The sequence below is a fragment of the Mesoplodon bidens genome, assembly GCF_964165515.1.
Source record: "Mesoplodon bidens genome assembly, chromosome: Y".
Classification (NCBI taxonomy): Eukaryota; Metazoa; Chordata; class Mammalia; order Artiodactyla; family Ziphiidae; genus Mesoplodon; species Mesoplodon bidens.
This window is the reverse complement of record NC_138180.1, coordinates 14,881,857-14,896,000: the sequence shown is the minus strand read 5'-3', so window position 1 is coordinate 14,896,000 and position 14,144 is coordinate 14,881,857. Positions and strand designations below refer to the sequence as shown.

Here is a 14,144-nt window from a genome sequence, read left to right as displayed (position 1 = left end):
CATGAACATTTTAACAGTATACATTCTTTCAATTTAGAAATATGGGATAGCTTTCTATTTACTTGTTTCTTCTTCACTTTTTGTGAATATCATATTTTTAGGTGTACACATGTTTTTGTCTTCTTGCTTAAATGTATTCCTAAGATTTTATTGTTTTTGGTGCTGCTGTAAATGGAAGTGTTTTCTTTATTTTTCTGTCAGCTATTTTCTAGTTAGTGTATAGAAATGCAGCTAATTTTGTATTTTTATTTCATATCCAAAAACATTACTGAATTCATTTATTAGTTCTAACAGTTTCACGGGGTTTTTGGTGTAGTCTTAAGATTTCCTGCATACGTAATATATCATCTTCAAACAGAGACATTTCTAATTCTTCCATTCCACTTTTGATCCCTTTTATTTCTTTTGCTTGCCTAAAGGTTCTGACTAGTGTTTCTAGTATTATGTTGAATAGGGGTGGTGATAGTGGGCATTTTTTATTTGTTCCTGTCTTAGAGGAAAGGTTTTCAGCGTTACACCATGAATATGATGTTAGCTGGGACCTTGATAATATATGACCTTTATTACATTTAAAATGTTTCTTCTCTCCCCAGGTAGTTGAAAGCTTTAATCAAGAAAATTTAGAAAATTCTTTCAAACATATCTTCTGCATGCTATTCGTGTCATAAATTAAATTTATTGATTTAAAAACATTAACTGCCCTTGCATCCCCAGGAATTATCCCACCTTATCATGTTGAACATTTTATTGTGCTATTGAATTAGGTTTGCTAGAATTTTGCTGAGAATTTTTGCATCTATATATAAAAGGATATTAGCCTGTATGTTCTGTGGTTTTCACTTGTTTGTTTGTATGTTTGTTTTGTTTTCTTTTGTTTTCTCTTTTCCCTTGTTATTTCCTTATCTGGCTTTGTTATTCAGGAAAATGTTGGTTATGTAAAATGAGTTTGGAAATGGATCCTCTTTTGTAGTGATTTGGGAGAGTTTGGGAAGGACTGGCAATAAATCTTCATTAAATGTTCAGTAGAATTCACCAGTGAAACTAACTGATCCTGTGCTTATCTTTGTTGGGAGAGTTTTGAATACTGCTTCAATTTTCTAAGTCATTATTTGTATGATCAAGATATTTTTTGTTTGTTTGTTTTTTGCTTCTTCATGATTGTCTTGCTTCATTTTATATAGGAGTTGTTGGAGATTTATCCATTTGTGTGACCCGGTTTTTTATCATCCTTTATAATGATTTGTATGCTATGATGTCAGTGGCAATTTCTCCTCTTTCAGTTAAAGTTTTATTTATTAAGCTCTTTTTTGCTCTTTGTTAGTCTAGCTAAAGCTTGTCAATTTTATTATCCTTTCCAAATGCCATCACTTGCATTCATTTTCTCCTAATTATCTGATATTCATTTTATTCATTTCCATTTGAATCTTTCTTATGTTTTCCTTTTATTACTCATGCTTAATTTGTTCATTTTTCCTAATCCTTCAGGCATAAGTTTAAGTTGTTTATTTAAATCATTCCTTTCTCTTAATATAAGAATTTATGATTGCTAAAAATAATTCATTCTTTAGACTGATTTTTCTACATTCCCAAAGTATGGGTATATTGTAATTTTTGTTTATCTGAAGGTAGTTTCAAGTTTCCCTTTTGAGTTCTTTCCTGACCCATAGATTTTTCCAGTGTGTGCTGTATAATTCTACATATTAGGTTTTTTTTTCACTTTTTCTATTGTTATTGATTTCTAGCTTCATAACATTATGATCAAAAATGTTGCTTAATGTGGTTTTGATCTTCTTAAATTTGTTAACGCTTGCTTTATATTCCACGACAGCATCTATCCTAGGGAATGCTCTATCTGAACTTAAGAATAATGTGGAATCTGATTCTGTTGGATGGAACTTCTATATAATTTTATTGGGTACATTCAGTGTCTTTATCAATATCCTAAGGTATAAAGTGAGATAATATAGTCCCTTACCATTATTAGTTTTACTGTTGATTTCTCCTATCAGATCTGTTGATGGGTAATTTATATATTTGTTTAATCCTGCAATGTTCAGTACATATATATTTACAATTATTATAATCTCTTGTTAAATTGATCTATTATCATTGTATACTGACCTTCTTTATCAATTGTGAACTATTTTGACTGAAAGTCTGTATTACCTGAGATTGGGGGAGCCAGTCCAGCTCTTGTTTGGAAACTGTTTCGACTATCAGTTTCTATTCCCTCACCTTCAGCTTATGTGTGTCCTTAAAGTTAAAATTGCTCTTGTAGACAACATATTGTTTTTTTTATCATTTATATGGTAATTTAATTGTTTTACAATGTTGTGTTAGTGTCTGCTGTATAACAAAATGAATCAGCTATAGGTATACATATATTCCCATATCCACTCCCTCTTGCATCTCCCTCCAACACTCCCTATCCCACCAAGCTTGGTGGTCACAAAGCACTGAACGTATCTCCCTGTGCTATGCAGCTGCTTTCCACTAGCTATCTATTTTACATTTCGTAGTGTATATATGTACATACGACTCTCTCACTTCATGCCAGCTTACCCTTTCCACTCCACATGTTCTCAAGTCTATTCTCTACATCTGCATCTTTTTTCCTGTGCTGTTCCTACCTTCATCAGAACCTTTTTTTTAGATTCCATATATATGTGATAGCAAAGTGTTTTTCTTTTTCTCTTTCTGACTTCACACAGTATGACAGACTCTAAGTCTATCCACCTAACTGCAAATAGCTCAATTTAATTTCTCTTTATCTCTGAGTAATATTCCATTGTATATATATATATGCCACACCTTCTTTATTCATTCATGTGTCGATTGACACTTAGCTTTTTCCCTGTCCTGGCTATTGTAATTACACCTGTAATGAACTGTGTGGTCCATGACTCTTTTTGAATTATGGTTTTCTCAGGGTATATGCACAGTTGTGGGATTGTGGGGTCATATATTAGTTCTAGTTTTAGTTTCTTAATGACCACCATACTGTTCTCTATAGTGACTGTAACAATTTACATTCCCATTAACAGTGCTGGAGGGTTTCCTATTCCCTACACTCTCTCAAGAATGTATAGTATATTGATTTTTTGATGACGGCTCCTCTGACTAGTGTGAGGTGATACCTCATTGTAGATTTGATTTATATTTCTATAATGATTCATGCTCAACATGAAAGGTTGAGCCAACTTTCATGTGTTTTATTGCAATCTGGGTATCATCTTTGGAGAAATGTCTATTTAGGTCTTCTGCCCATTTTTGGATGGTTTGTGTTTTTTGGTTTACAGCTGCATGAGCTGTGGGTAAATTTTGGAGATTAATCCTATTTCAGTTGCTTCATTTGCAAATATTTTCTCCCATTCTGAGGGTTGTCGTTTCGTGTTCTTTATAGTTTCCTTTCCTGTGAAAAATTTTTGTTTCACTATGTCCCATTACTTTAATTTTGTTTTTATTTCCATTTTTCTAGGAAGTGGGTCAAAAAGAATCTTGCTGTTATTTATGTCATAGAGTGTTCTGCCTATGTTTTCCTCTAAGTGTTTGATAGTGTCTCACCTTACATTTAGTCCTTTAATCGATTTGTGTTTATTTTTGTGTATGGCGTTAGGGAGTGTTCTAATTTCATTCTTGTACATGTAGCCATTCAGTTTTCCCAGCACCACTTGTTGAAGAGGATGTCTTATCTCCATTGTATATTCTTCCCTCCTTTATCAAAAATAAGGTGACCATATATCTGTGGGTTTACCCCTGGGCTTTCTACCGTGCTCCATTGATCTATATTTCTGTTTTTGTGCCAGTACCATACTGTCTTGATTACTGTAGCTTTTAGTATAGTCTGAAGTCCTGGAGCCCGATTCATCCAGCTCTGTTTTTCTTTCTCAAGATTGTTTTGGCTATTCGGCATGTTTTTTTTTTTTTTTTTCCATACACGCTGTGAATTTTTTTCTTCTAGTTCCCTCGAAAATGCCATTGGTATTTTGATAGGGATTGCATTGACTCTGTAGATTGCGTTATGTCATACAGTCATTTTCACTATGTTGATTCTTCAAACCCAAGAACATGGTATATATCTCCATCTATTTGTATCCTCCTTCATTTCTTTCATCAGCATCTTATAGGTTTCTGCATACAGGTCTTTTGTCTACCTGGGTATGTTTCTTTCTATTCTATTTGTTGCAATGGTAAATGAGAGTGTTTCCTTAATTTCTCTTTCAGATTTTCCATCATTAACCTATTGGAATCCCAGAGGTTTCTGTGCATTAATTTTTTATTGTGCTACTTTACCAAATTTATCGGTTAGCTCTATTCATCTTCTGGTAGCATCCTTAGGATACTCTATGTGTAGTATCAAGTCATCTGCAAAGAGTGACAGCTTTACTTCTTCTTTTCTGATTTGGATTCCTTTTATTTCCTTTTCTTCTCTGATTGCTGCGTCTGAAACGCCCAAATCTATGTGGAGAAAGAGCTGTGAGGGTGGACAGCCTTGTCTTGTTCCTGATCTTAATGAAAATACTTTCGGTTTTTCACCATTGAGGATGATGTTTGCTGTGGGTTTGTCATATATGGCCTTTATTATGTTGAGGAAACTCCCCTCTATGCTTACTATGTGGAGAGTTTTTATCATATATTGGGTTTGAATTTTTTCGAAAGTTTCCCTGCATCCATTGAGATGATCATATTGTTTTTCTCCTTCAATTGGTTAATATGAAGTATCACGTTGATTGATTTGCATATATTGAAGAATCCTTGTATTCTTGGAATAAACTCCACTTGATCATGGTGTATTATCCTTTTAATGTGCTGTTGGCTTCTGTTTGCTACCATTTTGTTGAGGATTTTTGCATCTATATTCATCAGTGATATTGGCCTGTAGTTTTCTTTTTTTTATTATATCATTGCCTGGTTTTGGTATCAGGGTGATTGTGGCGCCATAGAATTAGTTTTGGAGTCTTCCTCCCTCTGCTATATTTTGGAAGAGATTGTGAAGGACAGTTGTTAAATTCTCCAAGCCAGAAGGGACTGTCAGGATATATTTAAAGTGATGAAGGAGAAAAACCTGCAACGAAGATTAATTTTTTTTCCTATAAGTGAGATTACACCATTTTTGTTTTTATTTGTCTGATTTACTTCTTAAGTACTTCTTACTTCTTCTTTCATCATACTTCTTCTCAACATCTCTTACTATTAGAGATGTTGACTTAACATAGTGCCCTTAAGGTGCACCCATTTTGTTACAAAGGCACCATTTTATTTCTAGTATGCCTGAATATATTTTTATTGTGCCACTTTTTTTTCCTGCCACACAAAATAACTTGCTGGGGCACATTTCCTTTATCCATCTATTCAGGCTAAGTGTGTAGTTATCCTGGTATGGCATTTGAGAATGATGGTGCAGTGTACATGGTATTCAGGTGTTTCTTAGAGTCAGCATTTTTCCTTCCATTTTATAAATAACCAAAGATTTTGTTCTGGATGATTTGGTAGTTCTAATTTTTGGTTTTATGAGGAACCTCCAAACTCTTTTCTAGAGTGGCTACACCAAACAGCATTCCCAACAAGAGTGTAAGGTGGTTCCCTTTGGTCATGCCTGCTGTCTTCTCTTTTTTGATAATAGCCAATCTAACAGATATGAGGTGATATCCCACTACTGAGGTTTTGCACTTTCCTTATGTATGTTGGATATTAGCCACTTCTAAGGTACGTGTTTGTAAATATTTTATACTATTCTATAGATTGCCTGTTAATTCTGTTGATTGTTTCCTTTATTATGTAGGAATGTTTCAGGTCAATTTCACTTCACTTAACTTTTGATTTTGTTGCCTTCTCTCCTGCTGTCATTGTCAAGAAATTATTGCCAAGGCCAATCTTGAGAAGTTTGTTCCTTATCTTTACTCAAAGGCTTTGAAACATTTAGGTCCTATCTTTAATACATTTTCCCCAACATTATTGAGATAAAATTGACATATAACCTTGGTAATTATAAGGTACACAGCATGATGATTAGACTTACATCTATGTTGTGAAATAATGTGATAATAATGTTAGTTAATACTTCTATCACCTCACATAGTTACCATTTTTGTGTGTGTGCTGTAAGAACATTTAAGATCTCCTTTCCTTGTAACCTTGAAATATGCAATAAGGTGTTGGTAACTAAGTCACTATGCTGTAACTTAGATCCCAAGAATCTACATATTTTATACCAGGACATTTGTACTCTTTGACTCTCATCTCCTTATTTTTCCCAAACCCACACCTATTAAATACATATCAACTCTCTGTTTTGATGACCTCTGCTGTTTAGATTTAATAAATAAGTGGGACCACACAGTTTGTCTTTATGTCTCTGATTGTTTCACTAAGCATAATGCCCACAAGTTGATTTCATGTGGTCACAAATTGCAGGATTTTCTTTATATGGCTGTATAATATCCATTGTGGTAATATATACAGTTCTTAATCCGTTTATTCATTGATAAACAGTTAGTGTCTATGCCTTGCATATTTTGGTAAATATTAATACAGTGAACATGGGAGTTCAAATATCTCAGTAAAGTAACTGATTTCATTTCCTTCAAATATGTATATTCAGAAATGGAATTGCTAGGTTATATGGTGGTATTATTTTTAGTACTTTGAGGAACATCCTAATTATTTTATGTAGTGGTTGTACTAAGGTATATTCCCACCAACAGTCTGTAAGTTTTCCCAGTTTTCTACATGCTTGACTACACTTTTCTGTCTTTTCTTTTTCATAATAACCACTAGGAAATGTGTGAGTTGACATCCCTTTGTGGTTTTATTTTGCATTTCTCTTACTATTACAGATGTTGAGCAAATGTTCATGTGTCTCTTGGTCACTTGTAGGTCTCCTATGAAGGTAGTATATCTGCTAAGGTGTTCAGCCCACGTTTTAATTAGATTATTCAACTTTTTTTTAATTGAATCCTTTTATGTTTGGACATTAGTCCCGTAGCAGGCATGTTGTTGGCAAATCTTTTCTCCCATTCCATAGGAGAATTCTTATGCCTCCTGTTCAATGCCTCTTCACTCTGTTCAAGTTTCTTTTTGTGCAGAGGCTTTTAAATTTGATGTTGTCACACATGTTGAATTTTCCTTTTGTTCCTTCTACTTTTGGTATCATACCCAAAAGAATCATTGCTGAGACAAATGCCTTGGAGATTTTTTTTTCTGTTTAATTCTAGGCATGTTGTGATTTCTGTTCATGTTGTGTTAATTTTTGAATCGTCTAAGATGCATGTTCAATTTTATTGTTTTCCGTGTGGATATCCCGTTTTTCCAACAACACTCAGTGTAAAGTCTATTTTTACTCCATTGTTTATTCTTGTCGTCCTTGTCAAATGTTACTTGACTGGACATGGCTGAGTTTATTTCTGGGCTGTCAGTCCTATTCTATTGGTCTATTGTCTTTTTTATGCTAACTTCACACTATTTTGATTACCATAACTTTGTATAATAGTTTGAAACCAGAAAGTGAGTTGCAACCAGCTTTGTTTATCTTGCTGAAAATTGTTTTGGCTATTTTCAGGGTCCTTTGTTGTTTTGTACAATTTTTAGGATTATTATTCTATTTCTAGGAAAATTGCCATTGAAAATTTATTGGGTTTCAATTGAAACTATAGATGGCTTTAGGTAGCGTGAACATTTGAACAGTATTCATTCTTTCAATTCAGAAACATGGGATAAGTTTCTATTCACTTGTGTCTTCTTCAGTTTTTGTAAATGTCATATTTTTAGGTGTACAGTTGTTTTTGCCTCCTTGCTTAAATGTAGTCCTAACATTTTATTGTTTTTGGTACTGCCGTTAATGGAAGTGTTTTCTTTATTTTTGTGTCAGCTATTTTCTTGTTAGTGTATACACATGCAACTAATTTGGTATTTTTGTTTCACAGCCAACAACATTACTGAATTTGTTTATTAGTTCTAACAATTTCATGCGGTTTTTGGTGGAGACTTTAGGATTTCCTTCATACATCATATTTTATCTTCCAACAGAGGCATTTTTTACTTCTTCCTTTCCACTTTTGATCCCTTTCTTTTCTTTTTCTTGCCTAATGCTTCTGGCTATGTATTCTAATATTATGTGGAATAGGAGTGGTGATAGTGGGCATTTTTTATTTGTTCCTGTCTGAGAGGAAAAGTTTTCAGCTTTTCACCATGAATATGATGTTAGCTGTGGGCTTGTTAATATATGACCTTTTTACATTTAAAATGTTTCTTCGCTACACAGTTAGTTAAGAGCTTTATTCAAGAAAGTCTAAAAAATACTTTCAAACATTTCTTCCGCATGTTATTCATGTGGTTAATTAAAAGCATTGATTTAAAAATGTTAACTACCCTTACATCCCCAGGAGGTATCCCACCTTATCATGTTGATCCTTTTAGTGTGCTATTGAATTTGGTTTGCTAGAATTTTCTTGAGAATTTTTCGATCAATATGTACAAGTATATTGGCCTGTAAGTTCTGCGTTTTTTGTTTGTTTTGTTTTGTGATTCCCTTGTTATATCTTTATCTGGCTTTGTTAATCAGATAAATGCTGGTTTTATAAAATGAGTTTGGAAATATTTCCTCTTTTTTAGTTATTTGGTAGGGTTGGGAAGGCCTGGCAATAAATCTTCATTAAATGTTCAGTAGAATTCACCCATGAAACGATCTGATCCTCGACTTCTCTTTGTTTGGAGAGTTTTGAATACTGAATCAATTTTCTAATTCATCATTTGTATGATCAAGACATACTTTGTTTTTTTTGTTTTTTTTTGTCTTCTTCATGATGGTCTTGCAACATGGTACATTGGAGTTAGTGGAGATTAATGCATTTGTGTGACCCTGTTTTTTAGCTTTCTTTATTATGATTTGTATGCTATGGTGTCAATCACAATTTCTCCTCTTTCAATTAAAGTTTTCTTTATTAAGTTCTTTTTTCTCTTCATTAGTCTAGCTAAAGCTTTGTCAATTTTATTATGCTTTACAAATACCAGCTCTTAGATTCAGTTTTTAAATAATTATATGATTATTGTTTTATTCATTTCCATTTGAAACTTTCATATTTCTTCTTTTTATTCTTGGAAATTAATTTGTTCCTTTTTCCTAGGCCTTCATGTATAAGGATAAGTCGTTTATTTAAGATCATTCTTTTCTCTTAATAAAAGAAGTTATGAATGCTAAAAATTCACTCCTTAGATTGATTATGCTACATCCCCAAAGTTTTGGTATGTTGTCATTTTTGTTTATGTGAAGGTAGTTTCAGATTTCCCTTTTGACTTCTTCCTTGACCCATAGATTTTTCCAGTGTGTGCTGTATAATTTTACATATTAGGAATTTTTCACTTTTTCTCTTGTTACGGATTTCTAGCTTCATAACGTTATGATAAAACAGGAAGCTCAATGTGGTTTTGATCTTCTTAAATTTGTTAAGGCTTGCTTTATGTGCCAAGGCATTCACTATCAGGGGGAATGTTCCATCAGCACTTAAAAAGCATGTGGATTCTGGTTCTGATGAATGGAAATTCTCTATAAGTTTATTAGGTACCTTCTGAGTCTTTATTAATTTTCTAAGGTAGAAAGTGGGATAATATAGTTCCTTAGTATTATTATTTTTACTGTTGGTTTCTCTTATCAGATCTCTTAATGGTTGATTTAAATATTTGTTTAATCATGCAACATTCAGTACCTATATATTTCCAATTATTATAACCTCTTGATAAATTGATCCGTTATTATTTTATACTGACCTTATTTATCACTTCTGAACTACTGTGACTGAAAGTCTGTATTACATGAGATTGGGAGAGCCAGTCCTGCTCTTGTTTGGAAAGTGTTTGCACTATCAGTTTGTATTCCCACACCTTTAGCTTATGTGTGTCCTTAAAGTTAAAATGGCTCTTATAGACAGCATATTCCTTTTTTTTAACACCTATATCGGAGTATAATTGCTTTAGAATATTGCATTAGGTTCTGCTGTATAACAAAGTGAATCAGCTATAGATACACATATATTACCTTACCCACTCCCTATTGCATTTTCCTCACACCATCCCTATCTCACACGGCTAGGTGGTCACAAAGCACTGAACTTATCTCCCTCTGTTATGCAGCTGCTTTCCACTAGCTATCCATTTTACATTTGGTAGTGTATATACGTCTATATGACTATCTCACTTCGTGCCAGCTTATCCTTGCCCCTGCAAGTGTTATCAAGTCGATTCTCTACATCTGCATCTTTATTCCTCTCCTGCCCCTACGTTCATAAGAACCTTTTTTTTTCTGATTTCGTACATAAATCTTAGCAAACAGTTGTTCTTTTTTCTTTCTGAAATACTTCACAAAATATGGCAGACTCTAAGTCCATCCAACTAACCACAAAAGCTCAAATTCATTTCTATTTATGTCTGAGTAATATTCCATTATATATATATATATGCCACACATTCTTTATCCATTCTTCTGTCCATGGACACTTAAGTTGCTTCCATGTCCTGGCTATTGTAAATAGACCTGTAATGAGCTTTGTGTTCCATGACTCCTTTTGAATTATGGTTTTCTCAGGGTATAAGCACAGTAGTGGGATTGCTGGGTCGTATGCTATTTCTAGTAGTAGTTTCTTATGACCTCCATACTTTTCTCCGTAGTGACTGTAACAATTTACATTTCAAACAACAGTACCAGAAGTTTCCCTTTTCTTCACACCCTCTACAGAATTTATTGTTTGTACCGTTTTTGTTGATGGTCATTCTGACTAATGTGAGGTGATACCTCATTATAGATTTGATTTACATTTCTTTAATGATTCATGATATTGGGCAACCTTTCATGTGTTTTATGGCAATCTGTATATCATCCTTGGAGAACTGTATAGTTAGATCTTCTGCTCATTTTTGGATTCTTGTTTGTGTTTTTGGTTTGGAGCTGCATGATCTGTTGGTAAAATTTGGAGATTAATCATTTTCAGTTGCTTCATTTGCAAATATGTTCTCCTATTCTCAGGGTTGTCTTTTGGTCTTGTTTATGGTTTCCTTTGCTGTGCAAAAGCTTTTAAATTTCACTAGGTCCCATTTGTTTATTTTTGTTTTTACTTCCATTTCTCTAGGAGGTGGGTCAAAAAGAATGTTGCTGTGATTTATGTCATAGAGTGTTCTGCCTAAGTTTTCCTCTAATTGTTTGGTCATGTCTGACTTTACATTTAGGACTTTAATCCATTTGTGTTTATTTTTGTGTATGGTGTTAGTGAGTGTTTTAATTTCATTCTTGGACATGTATCCGTCCGGTTTTCCAAGCACCACTTGTTGAAGAGGATGTCTTATCTCCATTGTATATGCTTGCCTGCTTTGTCAAAAATAAGATGACTATATGTGAGTGGGTTTATCTCTGGGCTTTCTATACTGTTACATTGATGTATATTTCTGTTTTTCTGTCAGTACCATACTGTGTTGAGGATTGTAACTTTGTAGTATAGTCTGAAGTGCAGGAGCCTGATTCATCCAGCTCCGTTTTTCTTTCTCAAGTTTGCTTTCGTTATTCGGTGTATTTTTATTTCCATACACATTGTGCAATATTTTCTTCTGATTCCCGGGAAAATGCGATTGCTAGTTTGATAGGCATTGCATTGAATCTGTAGATTGATTTGGGTAATATAGTCATTTTTACAATGTTGATTCTTCCAACCCAAGGACATGACATATCTCTCCATCTGTATCATCTTTCATTTCTTTCATCAGCATCTTATAGTGTTCTGCATGCAACTCTATTCTCTCCCCGGGTATGTTTATTCCTATTATTTGTGTTGCAATGGTAAATAAGAGTGTTTCATGAGTCAAGAGGAGTTCAAGTTGTCTAAAAGCCTCCATGTCATTTGTAGAAAGGATCTAAACTTCAGGTATACCCTGAGGTATGTCTTTGCATCTATGGCCCATGGTGCCATTTAGGGGATGTCTATTCTGGAGGGGACCTATAGAGGTGGTGTTTAGGGACTGAGGGGAGGGATTTGGATGTCTCTTTGGGGGCATATCATTTTGCGCCAGGGCTTAGGAATATTTGGTGGATGGTCATTGGTGGCCATGTTTCGATAGCACATGGTATTTGCAACGTTCTCCAAAGGGAGGTGGATTTGGGTAAAATTGGAGATTTCTAATCAAGGCAGGATTTGAGGAATATTGTTTAAGTAAGGGTCCTAGTACAAGTGTTGGGATCTTGCCAGAATGACTTTTGTGACACAAGTTCCATTATAGGGTCCTCCAAGCATTTGGAGATCTGTGTCAATAAGATTCGATTCATCGGAGATCACTTTTCTCGTAAAGATAGTCTTCAAATCAGGCTAAGAAAGGATACTGGAGATAGTCAACTAGGATCTGGAGAGAAACAGGGTACCATTAGGACTTCATTTTCTATAGTTTTACTACCATTCATGAACATATGGCGTCCTTCTTGTCAGGAATGGAGAAAGAACAGTTGTGCTGCTGGGACACAGATATTATCATGCAAAATTACATGCATTGGTTATTCATGAGGGAGAGTATAGTCCCAATTTAGAGAGGCTCTATTTAGGACAGTTGTACATCTATCATGAAGAGTATGGCCTTTGCTTATTCATGTACATAAACTATGTATAATTTTCCCTAACGGGTTATAGAGTTGTGAGCCTTGTGTCTAGCGAAGAAGTACATACTTCTGTATATGAGGAAGGGAAAGCCTTCTGGTCCAGTATGTCAGTTACCTGCAAAGTTTCTAAATGAAAAATCCAGCATTGTTCTTTCCCAGCTGTGTGATCACAGGCAATTTCTTTTCAGCATCCATTGGTGGTATGAAGGTGATGATAAGAAGAACAGCAAATACTTACATGATCTTTACAGTGTGGTGAATGTAAGTCTTTATCAGGTGTCATAATACACCAGGTAATTTAATAGTATTCCAGCTACTAATGTTAATTAGGTAGTATGTACTGTGTGTCACACTCTTTTTTAAGCCCTTTATTCATATTTAGTCATTTAAACTCTACCAATGGGGAAAGGTACAATCATTATCCTCATTTTATAGATGGCCCAGAGAAGTGAGGTCCCTGTCTTCAGGTCACACAGCTGATAATCATGGAAAGAATTACTGGAAGGGTCCAACACTTCTCTTGTGCCAACTGCGGGCTGGAAAACGAAAGGATCATTGTTTCTTCCTCAGAAAGGACAGCTAATGAGTTATGTCAGAAGATGATAGTGTAAGGCCCTCCAAAAATTCTTTACATTACAAACCTACAAAGTTGTCAGACTCAACTTTTTCAGAACTCTGGAAATTGACATAATTTCACAGGAACTAGGGAAGTATTTACGTGTTGAAAAATGACTGAATCTTGGTAAGATCAGCAAGCTCTAGAGACTTTAAATGGTCACAATCCCATCCTCCTTTTTTCCAGCTTAATAATAGTACATATTGAAAGAGTATGCATTCCTTTTGCATCCGAGTAGCCACCAGAAGGAGAAGAACAAAGTGAGAATTCTTTCAGAACCTAATCTCCAAAGATTTATCATTATCTGACGTGACTGAGATGTTCCTTGGAATTCTGCGTTTGCAAGACTGGCTATATTTGACATAATTTGGACGTCACCCAGTTCGAATGTACTTTGACATGGGGAGTTGTCAAAATAATTATGGGGGCAGAAAGAAAGTTGTAAGAATTAATGCCAAGAAACATCCCAAATTTGATGCAAAACATCATTATACAGATTCGCCCAGCTAAACAAACTCAAAGCAGGTTAAACTCACAGAGATCCATAGCAACATATATCATAAACTACTGAAAGCCAAAAACCAAGAGAGAATTGTGAAAGCACTGTGAAGCAACCCATGGCATGTAAGAGATTCTCAATTAAACCAAAAAAAAAAAAAAAGACTACTCATCATACAACATGCAGGGCAGAAAACACTTCGATACATTCATAGTGCTAATAGAAAAAAAAAAACCTGTCAACCAAGAATTTTATATGCAGCAAGACCATCTTTTGAAACTGAGGACAGGATTAGGACAATTCCAGATAAGCACAAAACGGAGAGGATTTATTGCTAACTATCTGCCCTACAAGATGAGATAATTCTTGGAGAGAGTCCAAACTAAAATGAAAGACACTTTGAT

General features: G+C 34.4%; 1 pseudogene across 1 annotated transcript in view; it reads left to right on the top strand.

Annotated features, from left to right (window-relative positions):
- LOC308609656 (ubiquitin-like modifier-activating enzyme 1) overlaps positions 1–14,144 on the top strand; it is a 44,639-nt pseudogene that overhangs the window by 15,681 nt on the left and 14,814 nt on the right. Inside the window, exon 3 of the transcript in view lies at positions 12,256–12,390. The product of the transcript in view is annotated as a ubiquitin-like modifier-activating enzyme 1 (transcript). The remainder of the gene's footprint in view (positions 1–12,255; positions 12,391–14,144) is intronic.